This window comes from Haliotis asinina, chromosome 6, assembly GCF_037392515.1.
Source record: "Haliotis asinina isolate JCU_RB_2024 chromosome 6, JCU_Hal_asi_v2, whole genome shotgun sequence".
In the NCBI taxonomy this organism is placed as follows: Eukaryota; Metazoa; Mollusca; class Gastropoda; order Lepetellida; family Haliotidae; genus Haliotis; species Haliotis asinina.
The window spans coordinates 24,519,170-24,534,313 of NC_090285.1; the positions used below are offsets into that span (position 1 = coordinate 24,519,170).

General features: G+C 39.1%; 1 protein-coding gene across 2 annotated transcripts in view; it reads right to left on the reverse strand.

Annotated features, from left to right (window-relative positions):
* Positions 1-15,144, reverse strand: part of LOC137287404 (glutamate receptor ionotropic, kainate 2-like) — a 125,855-nt gene that overhangs the window by 61,840 nt on the left and 48,871 nt on the right. Inside the window, exon 1 of one of the 2 annotated variants that reach the window (XM_067819669.1) lies at positions 2,892-3,390. The exons of the other annotated variant lie outside the window; for it this stretch is intronic. The gene's annotated coding sequence lies outside the window, so the exon portion shown is untranslated. Of the gene's footprint in view, positions 1-2,891; positions 3,391-15,144 lie in introns of those variants that run through there. 2 annotated transcript variants of the gene reach the window in all.

Below are 15,144 nucleotides of genomic sequence, written 5' to 3' on the forward strand. Positions count from 1 at the left end.
TGTCAATGGCAACTGTGACATCTGGGTCTATATATATCTTACATGACGTCAAACTACACACATCACCTACCATGATCAAACAGTGCCACTAAGCATTTAATTAAAATCATCATATATCATCATTTGATTACCATATTACAGTTAACACTGAAATATATTAACCTTTGTGGATATCTACATTTAGTTGATGGCATTTTACATCGTAGTCCCGATGTCATAGTGTTAACCTACCAGGGAGAAACCACCCCATAAAAGAAATCATCAGCCATTTTCAAGACAGTTTTGTAACACTGAAGGTTGACTCGCTTGATGACTTCTGTATCGAGTTCATAACTGTTGTTTTTCACACGAATCAGACTGTGGGTTGTTGGTTGAGTGACAGATGTTTTTATATTCACGTATGCACGGAATTGGCGTGATAGTCACTGATTATTCATGACTATAAATTCATATTCTAATCATCATCATTTTGTGGCAGTCGCACAGAAGGCACAACACTTCTGCTGTTAAAGGACCTCAATTACCCGTCTGATTTATATGCCCCTCGTCTTATAAAAAACACACTGCATTATCTTGATTATCGTAGCAAAATACACTAATCAGTGTACGGAACCAGAAGCTGTACTACACTCAAATTCACATCAGTGTGAAAGCGATGTTGTAATGGTTTTCCAAAATTTCAATTATAAATTTCTTGATATTAAAATTATTCAAATTAGTGTTCCTGTTTCAATGTTAATATCATGTTTTGTGTCCCATCAACAACGTCACTGGTTACATAACTGGTTATATCCACCGAACACATCTCTATGTCTATGTCGAAATGGCGGCGGTCATTGTGTCTTGTCCATAGGGAACAGCGTTGTTAACCTGCTCCTGTCTACTAGCTTACACCATAATCTTGTTCTGCCTAAAGGCAGTTTCACAACTTGGACAATGCAGTCGAACTCCGTACCATATGGCGACAAGTCATATTTTATGTCTTGTATGACATTTGAAAGAATAAACCCTTAGATAAATAGAATGGCTCACGGATAAATGAACAAACGAATAGATAAATAACTAAAGGAGACATAAAAATAAATGGAAAATAAATTTAAAAATGCTTAGAAAAATGAATGAGAACGAAAGGAATGTTATTCTGGTTGATTATTACATCTTCCAGAGGACCGACTCAAAAGAACTTTTGTGGGAGCAATGAGCTAAGATTGCATTTCGTCTCATATATCCTTAATACATGCAATTGTTTGAAGAGTAAAGAAAACATCAGAGATCTTTGACTCAAAATGTCTAAACGTATCTGTGTATCACAACCATCTGCAGACAGTCCCTGTGGAACTGGTTACCAAGACACCAGTATGTTACCAGCATCATGCGATGTAACTGAAGGACCTGTATAACCTGGGTCAATCCGTCAAGAGTCTTATATGAAACATATCAAATATGTATGAGTGCTTTGAAAGACCACGGTTGTCTGAACCAACACGTATGTATGACCAAAGACGTATAAGTCAGGCAAGCATATCCGCTTGGTGCTAAGTAAGAACCATTGTTGTATTATCGACCGGCTGACAGAAGCTCTCAGTTGAGACGCTTCTCTCCCCCGAAATCCCCCTCTCAACGCCGGTCTACACGCTAATGACAGGCTTACTCCCTCGTAGCCTTTATTTACACATATGCTTATCAATATTTAATAACAAATATCTTGGTTTTCTATGAATAGCTTCCATCGAATAAATCAGACGTATTAACCTGCACAATCTGAAGGAGCAGGGTACCTCTGACCCTGTTTATTGACGAGCACAGATCAAGGTCCTGTATAATGCAGGGGTGACTTAAGGTTTAATGAATTCGTACATCAAATATGTACATGAACGATCAAATATTTTTATGTAATAACTAGTCATAAGGTTTGAAGAATATGTAGGATACGTGCGTGTATTTGAGACGTTTGGGTTGGACGGAGATCAAGAAAATAGAGATCCAAGAAGTTAGTCGATTAAATCCGGTTAATTCAGGCAGACTTAGAGCTTTACTTCTACGTCTTAAGGCATAAGCGTATCAAGTGATTGTAAAGCTTGAATGGGTACCCTAATCCACAACACACACACACACACACACACACACGCACACACACGCACACACACACGCACACACACACCATGGGGGCGAGGAGGACGTGCTAAATCTTTTAGAAGACCAAAACAGATATTTTCCCACACATCCGTAAAAAAATATGCGAATGCTTCTCTCATAAATGTTCCTGATGTGCATCATTGGACTCCGCTATCACACATCCTGATTGTTGATGAGTGTGATGTTAACCAATAAACACACATGTGAGCAAACACACACGCACATACAGAAACGCGCGCGTGCGGTCACACATGGTCACTTGAACACAACCAAACGGGCATGTAATGATAAAATATGAAAATAAATAAATATGTGAATGCATGAGCCAATGTGTCTTCAGTAACCATTCTGCCGTTGTCATCATTTCCATTAAAAGCCCGTACTCATACAATAGTGTACACAATTGGCTGTGAGCTAACGTTACGCCACCAAGGTCAGTCGGTCCAACTAGAGAAGAATTATACAACCCTCAGTTAAGAACACGTGCATTGAGCCTTTCAAGTTCATTACGTGGCATTGTGGTCTGACTCAACCATTGCGTTCTCGGTCGTGCTTTTATCATTGATCCTGACATATTCAAAACACACTAAAATTGTGACATAGTGCTATTTTGACCTATATACAACACACATGTTATACATATAGTAATATGAATGTAATATACCCTTGCTATATAGAATTACATCATATCATTATGGATGTTAGAATACGATTGTGTACATTGAAAGCAAATTGTGTTAAACACAGTGACATACCTTCTCCTGTAACTCGTCTTTGATCCGACGCAGATCATATATATAAATCAAGTACTCCACATATTGTTGTTAAGTTCGAGGAACATTGTGGTGCTGAGTCGATGATGCCGCAGACAGACGCGATGACTTGCCAGGGTACTACCGAAGAGTGTATATTCCGAGTTTACAGCAACACTGACTTAACTGAACGTTGTTTCTCATTTGTTGTATTCATGAAGCACACGCCGTTCCAGTTGCAGACTTTAGCGTAGCCTCAACAAGCCACGCAGCCCATGGATTGCCACCGACAATATGTACAAATCCATACTAAATAGCTCCCTCAGTCACATCCGCAGCCGGATAGTTCACTACCATGGAGAAAGGTCAGTTGCGAGAACATAAAGCACTTTACAGTGTCGTCCACCTCTCTTGTCCAGTTGTCCAACACAACATAGTGGGCATCGAGAGCTCCCTACAGCAGATAGTGTTCAACACGCGTATAGATCCCGGTGACGTATCTAGGGCTCTGGTTATGCAGCACAGGCAACGTGAGTCGCTTTGCTGCTATAGCATGAATACGTACAATAGTTGATTCCCAGAAGCTGGTGATAATTGTTGTTGTTCGTTAACTACTAAACGGGTTAGAGCAGCGGTAATAATGGATGGTAACTGTTCATTACAATAGGCCTTGTGCAAACCGAGTTAATGAATGATGAGGTAATTGTTACCATTACACGAAATGGTAGTGGAAGGTCTAGTCTGATGATGATACGGCCACGGAGGATAATGGACTGTAACCACCGTCATCACAACTAGCGTGTCGGCTGTACGGTTTGCAGTTTAACTGATGTGGTTTTGAGAGAGTTCTAGGAACAGTCGTTCTACTTGCAAAATGCCGGTAATTTGTGTCTTGAAGACACTTGTGATTCACCTAGCCCGAAGCAAGGTTTAGGTTCAGAACCAGATCGGCACATCCTGGGGGATCATTGCCTCCGGGTGTAATGAATACATTACTTGTTGAGTGTGTATATACGCATCTGTAACGCATCATGAATTAATTGATATGGCTAATTGATTAGTAATATTTGATAAGGACTTATCCTTAAGCACTTCACGTTGTTGTAATCAACATGAATATGTGTATCCTTGGTGTAATGATTCCATTAAATGGCTTTGGAAACAAGTGGCGTTGTGGTCAAAGGTGTCACCGATGTGCATTGCGGGGTTGAGCCCCTTACCCAACTCAGGATCTGTTCAGCTTGGTTCAGTCAACAGCCCATGTTGGTTATCTCAAAACAGGAAACATCTATGAAACGAGGCACTGTTTACGCCTGTCACTCCAATGAAGGTGGCGCCATCTGTCAGATATTAATGTATATCGCTTACTGCCTGTACACTGACAATGGATGTATTAGGTTGTATTATAAAGCGGATTACTTATGCTCTATATTGAACTTGTAAATTGAAAATTGTCACTCAACACTCACTTACAATATTTCGGTTAGAGCTGCTTACAGTTTGTTATGCACTTTTCATCGCGGTAAAAAACTCTCTCTGGACTCTTGACGGTATCTTCAGTTAAGAGAGAGTTGAAGAAGCATTTCGCATGATTAAACAAGACGTCGACGTCGCTTCACGAAAGCGTAATAGAAGTATAATGATGATTTTGTAATGAAACGTACAAAGCTTGGCCACTGGGTTATCCATATCGGGATGAATGAAACACAGACTATACAAAACATGCTACCTCCCACTTCGTATTGTAGTGATCAGTGTTTTATGTAAGATGACATTTTGTACTATATGGCGCGATACCCCGCATTTGGTGTCGCCGCAGTGATATGTGTTAGTTGGTCTGGTGATGCAGAACAGCTCATTGTTGGAGAACGCCCTCGGGCGTAGAAGCCCATAGAATTTCTCCGCACTTAATATGATGTAGTTCAATGCTGACATAGACATAAATGACACACCTAGCACAACCAGTCAAAGGGAGGTAACCTTGATCCAAACTAGTCTCGATATAAATAGTCCATGCTGTCCAAAATGGTCGCCTTTAAAGGGGAGTTCCCCTCCTTTAACAAGTATATACTCCAAGTTTAGGACCAGTTGTTTGAATTGCAGTCTTCAAAAAGTGACACTGTATTTGTTCACAGAATACTAATTAACTTGATTAACAATATTTAGCTGGCAGATAAGCAATGCGTCAATGGGCCTTTAAACAAACAGGGTATGGTTGTTGTCACTTAAATCTTAAGTTTACAACGGATGAAACTCTTAAAGATCATCTCGAATACGTCTAAATATCCCACACTAGTTGATCATATGCATATTACAACATCTGAAAGGCATTCGGAACAGGCGTATGTTTGATTTATCCAACGTCGTCATATACGAAATTCAGCATCAAGCATCATCCGATCCCCACCCATGCTACTGAATATTCCCGGGTTGTTGTAATGAATACAATGTATGTAATGTGTTACCATATGAATACATTGATTCAAGTGACAATTGAAACAACAGTTCTTTCTCTGAGTCACAGAATCTGCCGTTTCTAATGCAATGTTTTAACAAAAACCGAATCCCGTTTTCAGAAACATCAAAATAAATCACACCTAAGTGGTTTACGAACGAAAGGAACTTGCCCAGATAAAGCAAATAAAATACGTTGAGAAATGATTTCCGATCGTGTGAGAAATGGTGAAGAAAATGTGAAAGAGTAATCAAGGAAAACAGAACGTCTCTTGTTTGAAAAGAAATGTGAACACAACACATGCTGTGTAAGACTCACGTGATCTGACCTGCATGTTTTGATGTCCACTTGATAATGGACATACACGTGATTGAATTAACGAAATGCAGTGAATTAGCGTTGATGAATGGAGCTCAGCGACCGATAATTGACGTTAACGTCAACAGCAGACCATTCCAGGAAGATTATTAAACCACTATATTGCCGAGTCGTAGTCTAATTGAAATGCTATATCGATTGCATTCCCGCACAACTAAATGGCTAAACCCAACCAGGTTCATACTATCATATTGTTTTTATTTTGGTCAGTGATAAATGTATCCTGCTCTGTTCACACATAAATAGATACTACATCAGTAAATGGTAATAGCGATACTCTGAACAATGATTCAGTATCAGCTGTCCCACTGGAACCGTAGCCTGTGATTCCGATCCTGCCTTAGGCCTACGGGATCCGCCAGTCCCGGTGCTAGATCTCAATCTGTTTCATTTGCATAGGGTATCACGGTCCTTGTTTTCAGTGAGTGAGTGAGTGAGTTTAGTTTTACGCCAGACTCAGCAATATGCCAGTTATATGGCGGCGGTCTGTAAATAATCGAGTCTGGACCACACAATCATGTGAGCAACAGCATGAGCATCGATCTGCGCAATTGGGAACCGATGACATGTGTCAGTGAGCCTGATCACCCGATCCCGTTAGTCGCCTCTTACGACAAGCTTGATCGCCTTTTATGGAAAGTATGGTTTGCTGAAGGCCTATTCTACCCCTGACCTTCACAGGTCCTTTTTTCAGAACAGACAGATTACAAGCACAAATTTATGAATAAGTATACATAAGCTGTATGACAAACGGATTTCTTAGTTGTGTTAATACCCAAGATCTGTATCCCATATCATGTCCACGGAATCATAAGCACGTGGGCGGACTCCGACAAAGCAGCAAGTTAAATACCTGTATCGATGCCGCCATTGATAGGGCACGGAATATGTGATATGCTGGGAAAAATGTACATACACATTTTAGTTTGGTGAAAGAACAGAACACGTAACACTCACGAACACACACACACATACAAGCACGCCTTCACCTTACAGTATCTCAACCCTTTCTTCTACTTCTTCTTCATCCTATTTTTCTCTCTTTTGTTTTCGTTCCTTTCTCCTTCCATTTCCCTGACATATCATCATCACTACCTCCCGCTCTCTCTTCCCCCATTGTCTCTCTCTTTCTTTCTATCTCCTAACACCAACCAGCCTCTCCACCATTCCTACAAAGACATGCATGCTTACGCCCCCAACTAACAAACCACGCCCATATACCCCAATGAAACTGAACGCCAGCAAAAGTAAATGCAGACTGTTGCATCAATGTGCCTCCGCGAATCAAAAAAACGGGCCGCAATGATAATGATCTAATCTCGTAAAAAGCATTCGAAACAATGGCACTGTACATCCTAGTGGTTCTTAACTGTGTTATCGCGCTAATCCATCAGAGCCTGGGGATAGTCCGTGTACATCGAACAGCGAAGAAACTGTAAAAGTCAGGTGTGTAAAATATTGGGCATTAAAGCGTCTTGTTTTCTCATGGGGCGACAAAATACATTACTTCGGTCTGCTAAATAAACTATACGTCACTAAATCTGGATTTAAGACGTACCAGTCCGAAATTTAGGAGGTTAATACGACACACAGAAAGGAGGACGAAGATAAGACATGAGTTAGACTGAGGACCAGCAGTAAACAAAACGGCCTACAGACTAGCGGCGACTGTGAACTGCATTAGATAATCTATACTGAAACGGTTGCTTTGAATCAGGAACAATTACTATGGTAACGTACTTGTTGTCCATATCTTCTCCAGTGTGTGCAGGTTCCTACCTGCTAGACCTTGTATACATTGCCCGCTGCCGTAACATTCATAACATGCATACTGCAGTAGAGGTGTACAGCACGAGTGACTAGAAACATAGAGATATGCATTTCAAGCAGTGGTATTGAGAATAATAACTGAACAAAAAACAAGAAAAAAAGCCAAAAAAAAAGCCATAGTATCTTGACACAATGTTGAAGCGGCGAGGCAATGATCTTCGGTTCTTTGCTCTTAGCATGACGAATGACTTTTGTTTAGTATTGAGGGGGTGTTTGCATTGCGTGCCCTTGTTCGTCATACCACGGCAATGATCATTCTTTCTACCATTGATCTGTCTGGAACATACTCGAATACACACAGTCGCCGAAGCAGGTATAACTGGTTTGCATTGGATGCAAACAGTGTTACATATCTGTTTAGCAAATGATGATTGATTCTATACTCCCTCTTTAGGGAGTACCCAATCTGGTGTATGTCCTTTCACCTAATACAGCACATGTGTCATGTTCATGACCGTTCGTGTATGTATACTGAGGTAAAGAAATAAAGGAACACATGAAAACAGATTTTGGTATCACATTGTGGGTGAGAATCTGAGAATGAATAGAGCAACACTGCGATGAAGCGGTGTTCCCTTATTTGTTTCCCTCACTATATATTTTCTATCATGCAAGCGTCGAATATGAGGGAATAAAGTGCTCATCTACCTTTTTCACAATATTCCATTTGTCATTACCGTTTGGCTTCATTGTTGATTCACGACGGTGTATTTGATATCCTTCATGCATATGATATCTCTTGCTTTCAGCTTTATCTCATCTAATGTGGCAATGCTCGCATGTGGCACATGGCATATCACCATTAAAAAGGACATCTGTCACATCCCCTTTCGATACCCATCAGTTTGAACCTTCTTGTATGACAGCAAATGCTGTCAGGACCCACAATGCTTGAAGGTAATACCTGTTGACAAATACTGGCAACGCCATTCAGTAAACCAGGGGCTCCTTTACCCCTTTCACTAGGGTTAACCTTAACTCTCATAGTTTATTTAACATTGCACTATGGTTACCTCGGTGACTTACGATCACCTTAGTGTTTTGTGAAATGAGGTCCTTGGGAACATAACACACATTCATACTACAGTGCTCATTTCAATCGTCGTGAATCTTTGTTAACTCTAATACATGATATGGAATTCAGACGGTTTCAGCCGATTTCAACAAATATGTGGAACAACGGTAGAATCTGACGTGAAACTATCATCGCGTCATTTCTGGCCATGGAAAATATGGTAAAATAATGTTTTGACATGATGAGGTAAATGTGACCACGGCAGAATCTGTTGTGAACCTATGACATAATAGTGAGATATACTTGACCACACAGACCCTGAAGTACATATATCGAGGAAAGCCCACGCAAGTCTAGAAAATGTGGCAAGTCTAGATTTCCATAGCTTCTGAAAATGAAGAACGTCTCAGGGCTCCTTTTCATTATATTATTTGTTTCACTATGAATGTTTTTTTTCAGTAAAATATGTTCATTTCAGAGACTGGCTGTTAGTCTAAATCTAAATCTAATGTGAAACAATGACTTATTAGCGAGAATTTTATCACGGTAGAATCTGGCATAACACTTTCACAGCATGACGATATATATGACCATGGTAGAATCTGGCATAACACTTTCACAGCGTAACGCAATATATGACCACGATAGAATCTGGCATAACACTTTCACAGCGTAACGTAATATATGACCACGGTAGAATCTGGCATAATACTTTCACAGCATAACGTTATATATGACCACGATAGAATCTGGCATAACACTTTCACAGCATAACGTTATATATGACCACGATAGAATCTGGCATAACATTTTCACAGCGTAACGCAATATATGACCACGATAGAATCTGGCATAACATTTTCACAGCATAACGTAATATATGACCACGATAGAATGTGGCATAATACTTTCACAGCATAACGCAATATATGACCACGATAGAATCTGGCATAACATTTTCACAGCATAACGTAATATATGACCACGATAGAATGTGGCATAACATTTTCACAGCATAACGCAATATATGACCACGATAGAATCTGGCATAACACTTTCACAGCATGACGATATATATGACCACGGTAGAATCTGGCATAACACTTTCACAGCGTAACGCAATATATGACCACGATAGAATCTGGCATAACATTTTCACAGCATAACGTAATATATGACCACGATAGAATGTGGCATAATACTTTCACAGCATAACGCAATATATGACCACGATAGAATCTGGCATAACACTTTCACAGCACAACGTAATATATGACCACGATAGAATCTGGCATAACATTTTCACAGCATAACGCAATATATGACCACGATAGAATCTGGCATAACACTTTCACAGCATGACGATATATATGACCACGGTAGAATCTGGCATAACACTTTCACAGCATAACGCAATATATGACCACGATAGAATCTGGCATAACACTTTCACAGCATAACGTAATATATGACCACGATAGAATGTGGCATAATACTTTCACAGCATAACGTAATATATGACCACGATAGAATCTGGCATAACATTTTCACAGCATAACGCAATATATGACCACGATAGAATCTGGCATAACACTTTCACAGCATGACGATATATATGACCATGGTAGAATCTGGCATAACACTTTCACAGCGTAACGCAATATATGACCACGATAGAATCTGGCATAACACTTTCACAGCGTAACGCAATATATGACCACGATAGAATCTGGCATAACACTTTCACAGCGTAACGCAATATATGACCACGATAGAATCTGGCATAACACTTTCACAGCATAACGTTATATATGACCACGATAGAATCTGGCATAACATTTTCACAGCGTAACGCAATATATGACCACGATAGAATCTGGCATAACATTTTCACAGCATAACGTAATATATGACCACGATAGAATGTGGCATAATACTTTCACAGCATAACGCAATATATGACCACGATAGAATCTGGCATAACACTTTCACAGCATAACGTAATATATGACCACGATAGAATCTGGCATAACATTTTCACAGCATAACGCAATATATGACCACGATAGAATCTGGCATAACACTTTCACAGCATGACGATATATATGACCACGGTAGAATCTGGCATAACACTTTCACAGCGTAACGCAATATATGACCACGATAGAATCTGGCATAACACTTTCACAGCATAACGTAATATATGACCACGATAGAATGTGGCATAATACTTTCACAGCATAACGTAATATATGACCACGATAGAATCTGGCATAACATTTTCACAGCATAACGCAATATATGACCACGATAGAATCTGGCATAACACTTTCACAGCATGACGATATATATGACCATGGTAGAATCTGGCATAACACTTTCACAGCGTAACGCAATATATGACCACGATAGAATCTGGCATAACACTTTCACAGCGTAACGCAATATATGACCACGATAGAATCTGGCATAACACTTTCACAGCGTAACGCAATATATGACCACGATAGAATCTGGCATAACACTTTCACAGCATAACGTTATATATGACCACGATAGAATCTGGCATAACATTTTCACAGCGTAACGCAATATATGACCACGATAGAATCTGGCATAACATTTTCACAGCATAACGTAATATATGACCACGATAGAATGTGGCATAATACTTTCACAGCATAACGCAATATATGACCACGATAGAATCTGGCATAACACTTTCACAGCATAACGTAATATATGACCACGATAGAATCTGGCATAACATTTTCACAGCATAACGCAATATATGACCACGATAGAATCTGGCATAACACTTTCACAGCATGACGATATATATGACCACGGTAGAATCTGGCATAACACTTTCACAGCGTAACGCAATATATGACCACGATAGAATCTGGCATAACACTTTCACAGCATAACGTAATATATGACCACGATAGAATGTGGCATAATACTTTCACAGCATAACGTAATATATGACCACGATAGAATCTGGCATAACATTTTCACAGCATAACGCAATATATGACCACGATAGAATCTGGCATAACACTTTCACAGCATGACGATATATATGACCATGGTAGAATCTGGCATAACACTTTCACAGCGTAACGCAATATATGACCACGATAGAATCTGGCATAACACTTTCACAGCGTAACGCAATATATGACCACGATAGAATCTGGCATAACACTTTCACAGCGTAACGCAATATATGACCACGATAGAATCTGGCATAACACTTTCACAGCATAACGTTATATATGACCACGATAGAATCTGGCATAACATTTTCACAGCGTAACGCAATATATGACCACGATAGAATCTGGCATAACATTTTCACAGCATAACGTAATATATGACCACGATAGAATGTGGCATAATACTTTCACAGCATAACGCAATATATGACCACGATAGAATCTGGCATAATACTTTCACAGCATAACGTAATATATGACCACGGTAGAATCTGGCATAATACTTTCACAGCATAACGTTATATATGACCACGATAGAATCTGGCATAATACTTTCACAGCATAACGTTATATATGACCACGTAGAATCTGGCATAATACTTTCACAGCATAACGCTATATATGACCACGGTAGAATCTGGCATAATACTTTCACAGCATAACGTTATATATGACCACGATAGAATCTGGCATAATACTTTCACAGCATAACGTTATATATGACCACGAGAGAATCTGGCATAATACTTTCACAGCATAACGTTATATATGACCACGATAGAATCTGGCATAACATTTTCACAGCATAACGTAATATATGACCACGATAGAATGTGGCATAATACTTTCACAGCATAACGTAATATATGACCACGATAGAATCTGGCATAACATTTTCACAGCATAACGCAATATATGACCACGATAGAATCTGTCATAACACTTTCACAGCATGACGATATATATGACCATGGTAGAATCTGGCATAACACTTTCACAGCGTAACGCAATATATGACCACGATAGAATCTGGCATAACACTTTCACAGCATAACGTAATATATGACCACGATAGAATCTGGCATAACATTTTCACAGCATAACGTTATATATGACCACGGTAGAATGTGGCATAACACTTTCACAGCATAACGTAATATATGACCACGATAGAATCTGGCATAATACTTTCACAGCATAACGTTATATATGACCACGATAGAATGTGGCATAATACTTTCACAGCACAACGTAATATATGACCACGATAGAATCTGGCATAACATTTTCACAGCATAACGTTATATATGACCACGGTAGAATGTGGCATAATACTTTCACAGCATAACGTTATATATGACCACGATAGAATCTGGCATAATACTTTCACAGCATAACGTTATATATGACCACGATAGAATGTGGCATAATACTTTCACAGCATAACGTTATATATGACCACGATAGAATGTGGCATAATACTTTCACAGCATAACGTTATATATGACCACGATAGAATCTGGCATAACATTTTCACAGCATAACGCAATATATGACCACGATAGAATCTGGCATAACACTTTCACAGCATGACGATATATATGACCATGGTAGAATCTGGCATAACACTTTCACAGCGTAACGCAATATATGACCACGATAGAATCTGGCATAACACTTTCACAGCGTAACGCAATATATGACCACGATAGAATCTGGCATAACACTTTCACAGCGTAACGCAATATATGACCACGATAGAATCTGGCATAACACTTTCACAGCATAACGTTATATATGACCACGATAGAATCTGGCATAACATTTTCACAGCGTAACGCAATATATGACCACGATAGAATCTGGCATAACATTTTCACAGCATAACGTAATATATGACCACGATAGAATGTGGCATAACACTTTCACAGCATAACGTAATATATGACCACGATAGAATCTGGCATAACATTTTCACAGCATAACGCAATATATGACCACGATAGAATCTGGCATAACACTTTCACAGCATGACGATATATATGACCACGGTAGAATCTGGCATAACACTTTCACAGCGTAACGCAATATATGACCACGATAGAATCTGGCATAACACTTTCACAGCATAACGTAATATATGACCACGATAGAATGTGGCATAATACTTTCACAGCATAACGTAATATATGACCACGATAGAATCTGGCATAACATTTTCACAGCATAACGCAATATATGACCACGATAGAATCTGGCATAACACTTTCACAGCATGACGATATATATGACCATGGTAGAATCTGGCATAACACTTTCACAGCGTAACGCAATATATGACCACGATAGAATCTGGCATAACACTTTCACAGCGTAACGCAATATATGACCACGATAGAATCTGGCATAACACTTTCACAGCGTAACGCAATATATGACCACGATAGAATCTGGCATAACACTTTCACAGCATAACGTTATATATGACCACGATAGAATCTGGCATAACATTTTCACAGCGTAACGCAATATATGACCACGATAGAATCTGGCATAACATTTTCACAGCATAACGTAATATATGACCACGATAGAATGTGGCATAATACTTTCACAGCATAACGCAATATATGACCACGATAGAATCTGGCATAATACTTTCACAGCATAACGTAATATATGACCACGGTAGAATCTGGCATAATACTTTCACAGCATAACGTTATATATGACCACGATAGAATCTGGCATAATACTTTCACAGCATAACGTTATATATGACCACGTAGAATCTGGCATAATACTTTCACAGCATAACGTTATATATGACCACGGTAGAATCTGGCATAATACTTTCACAGCATAACGTTATATATGACCACGATAGAATCTGGCATAATACTTTCACAGCAGAACGTTATATATGACCACGAGAGAATCTGGCATAATACTTTCACAGCATAACGTTATATATGACCACGATAGAATCTGGCATAACATTTTCACAGCATAACGTAATATATGACCACGATAGAATGTGGCATAATACTTTCACAGCATAACGTAATATATGACCACGATAGAATCTGGCATAACATTTTCACAGGATAACGCAATATATGACCACGATAGAATCTGGCATAACACTTTCACAGCATGACGATATATATGACCATGGTAGAATCTGGCATAACACTTTCACAGCGTAACGCAATATATGACCACGATAGAATCTGGCATAACACTTTCACAGCATAACGTAATATATGACCACGATAGAATCTGGCATAACATTTTCACAGCATAGCGTTATATATGACCACGGTAGAATGTGGCATAATACTTTCACAGCATAACGTTATGTATGACCACGATAGAATCTGGCATAATACTTTCACAGCATAACGTTATATATGACCACGATAGAATGTGGCATAATACTTTCACAGCATAACGTAATATATGACCACGATAGAATCTGGCATAACATTTTCACAGCATAACGTTATATATGACCACGGTAGAATGTGGCATAATACTTTCACAGCATAACGTTATGTATGACCACGATAGAAT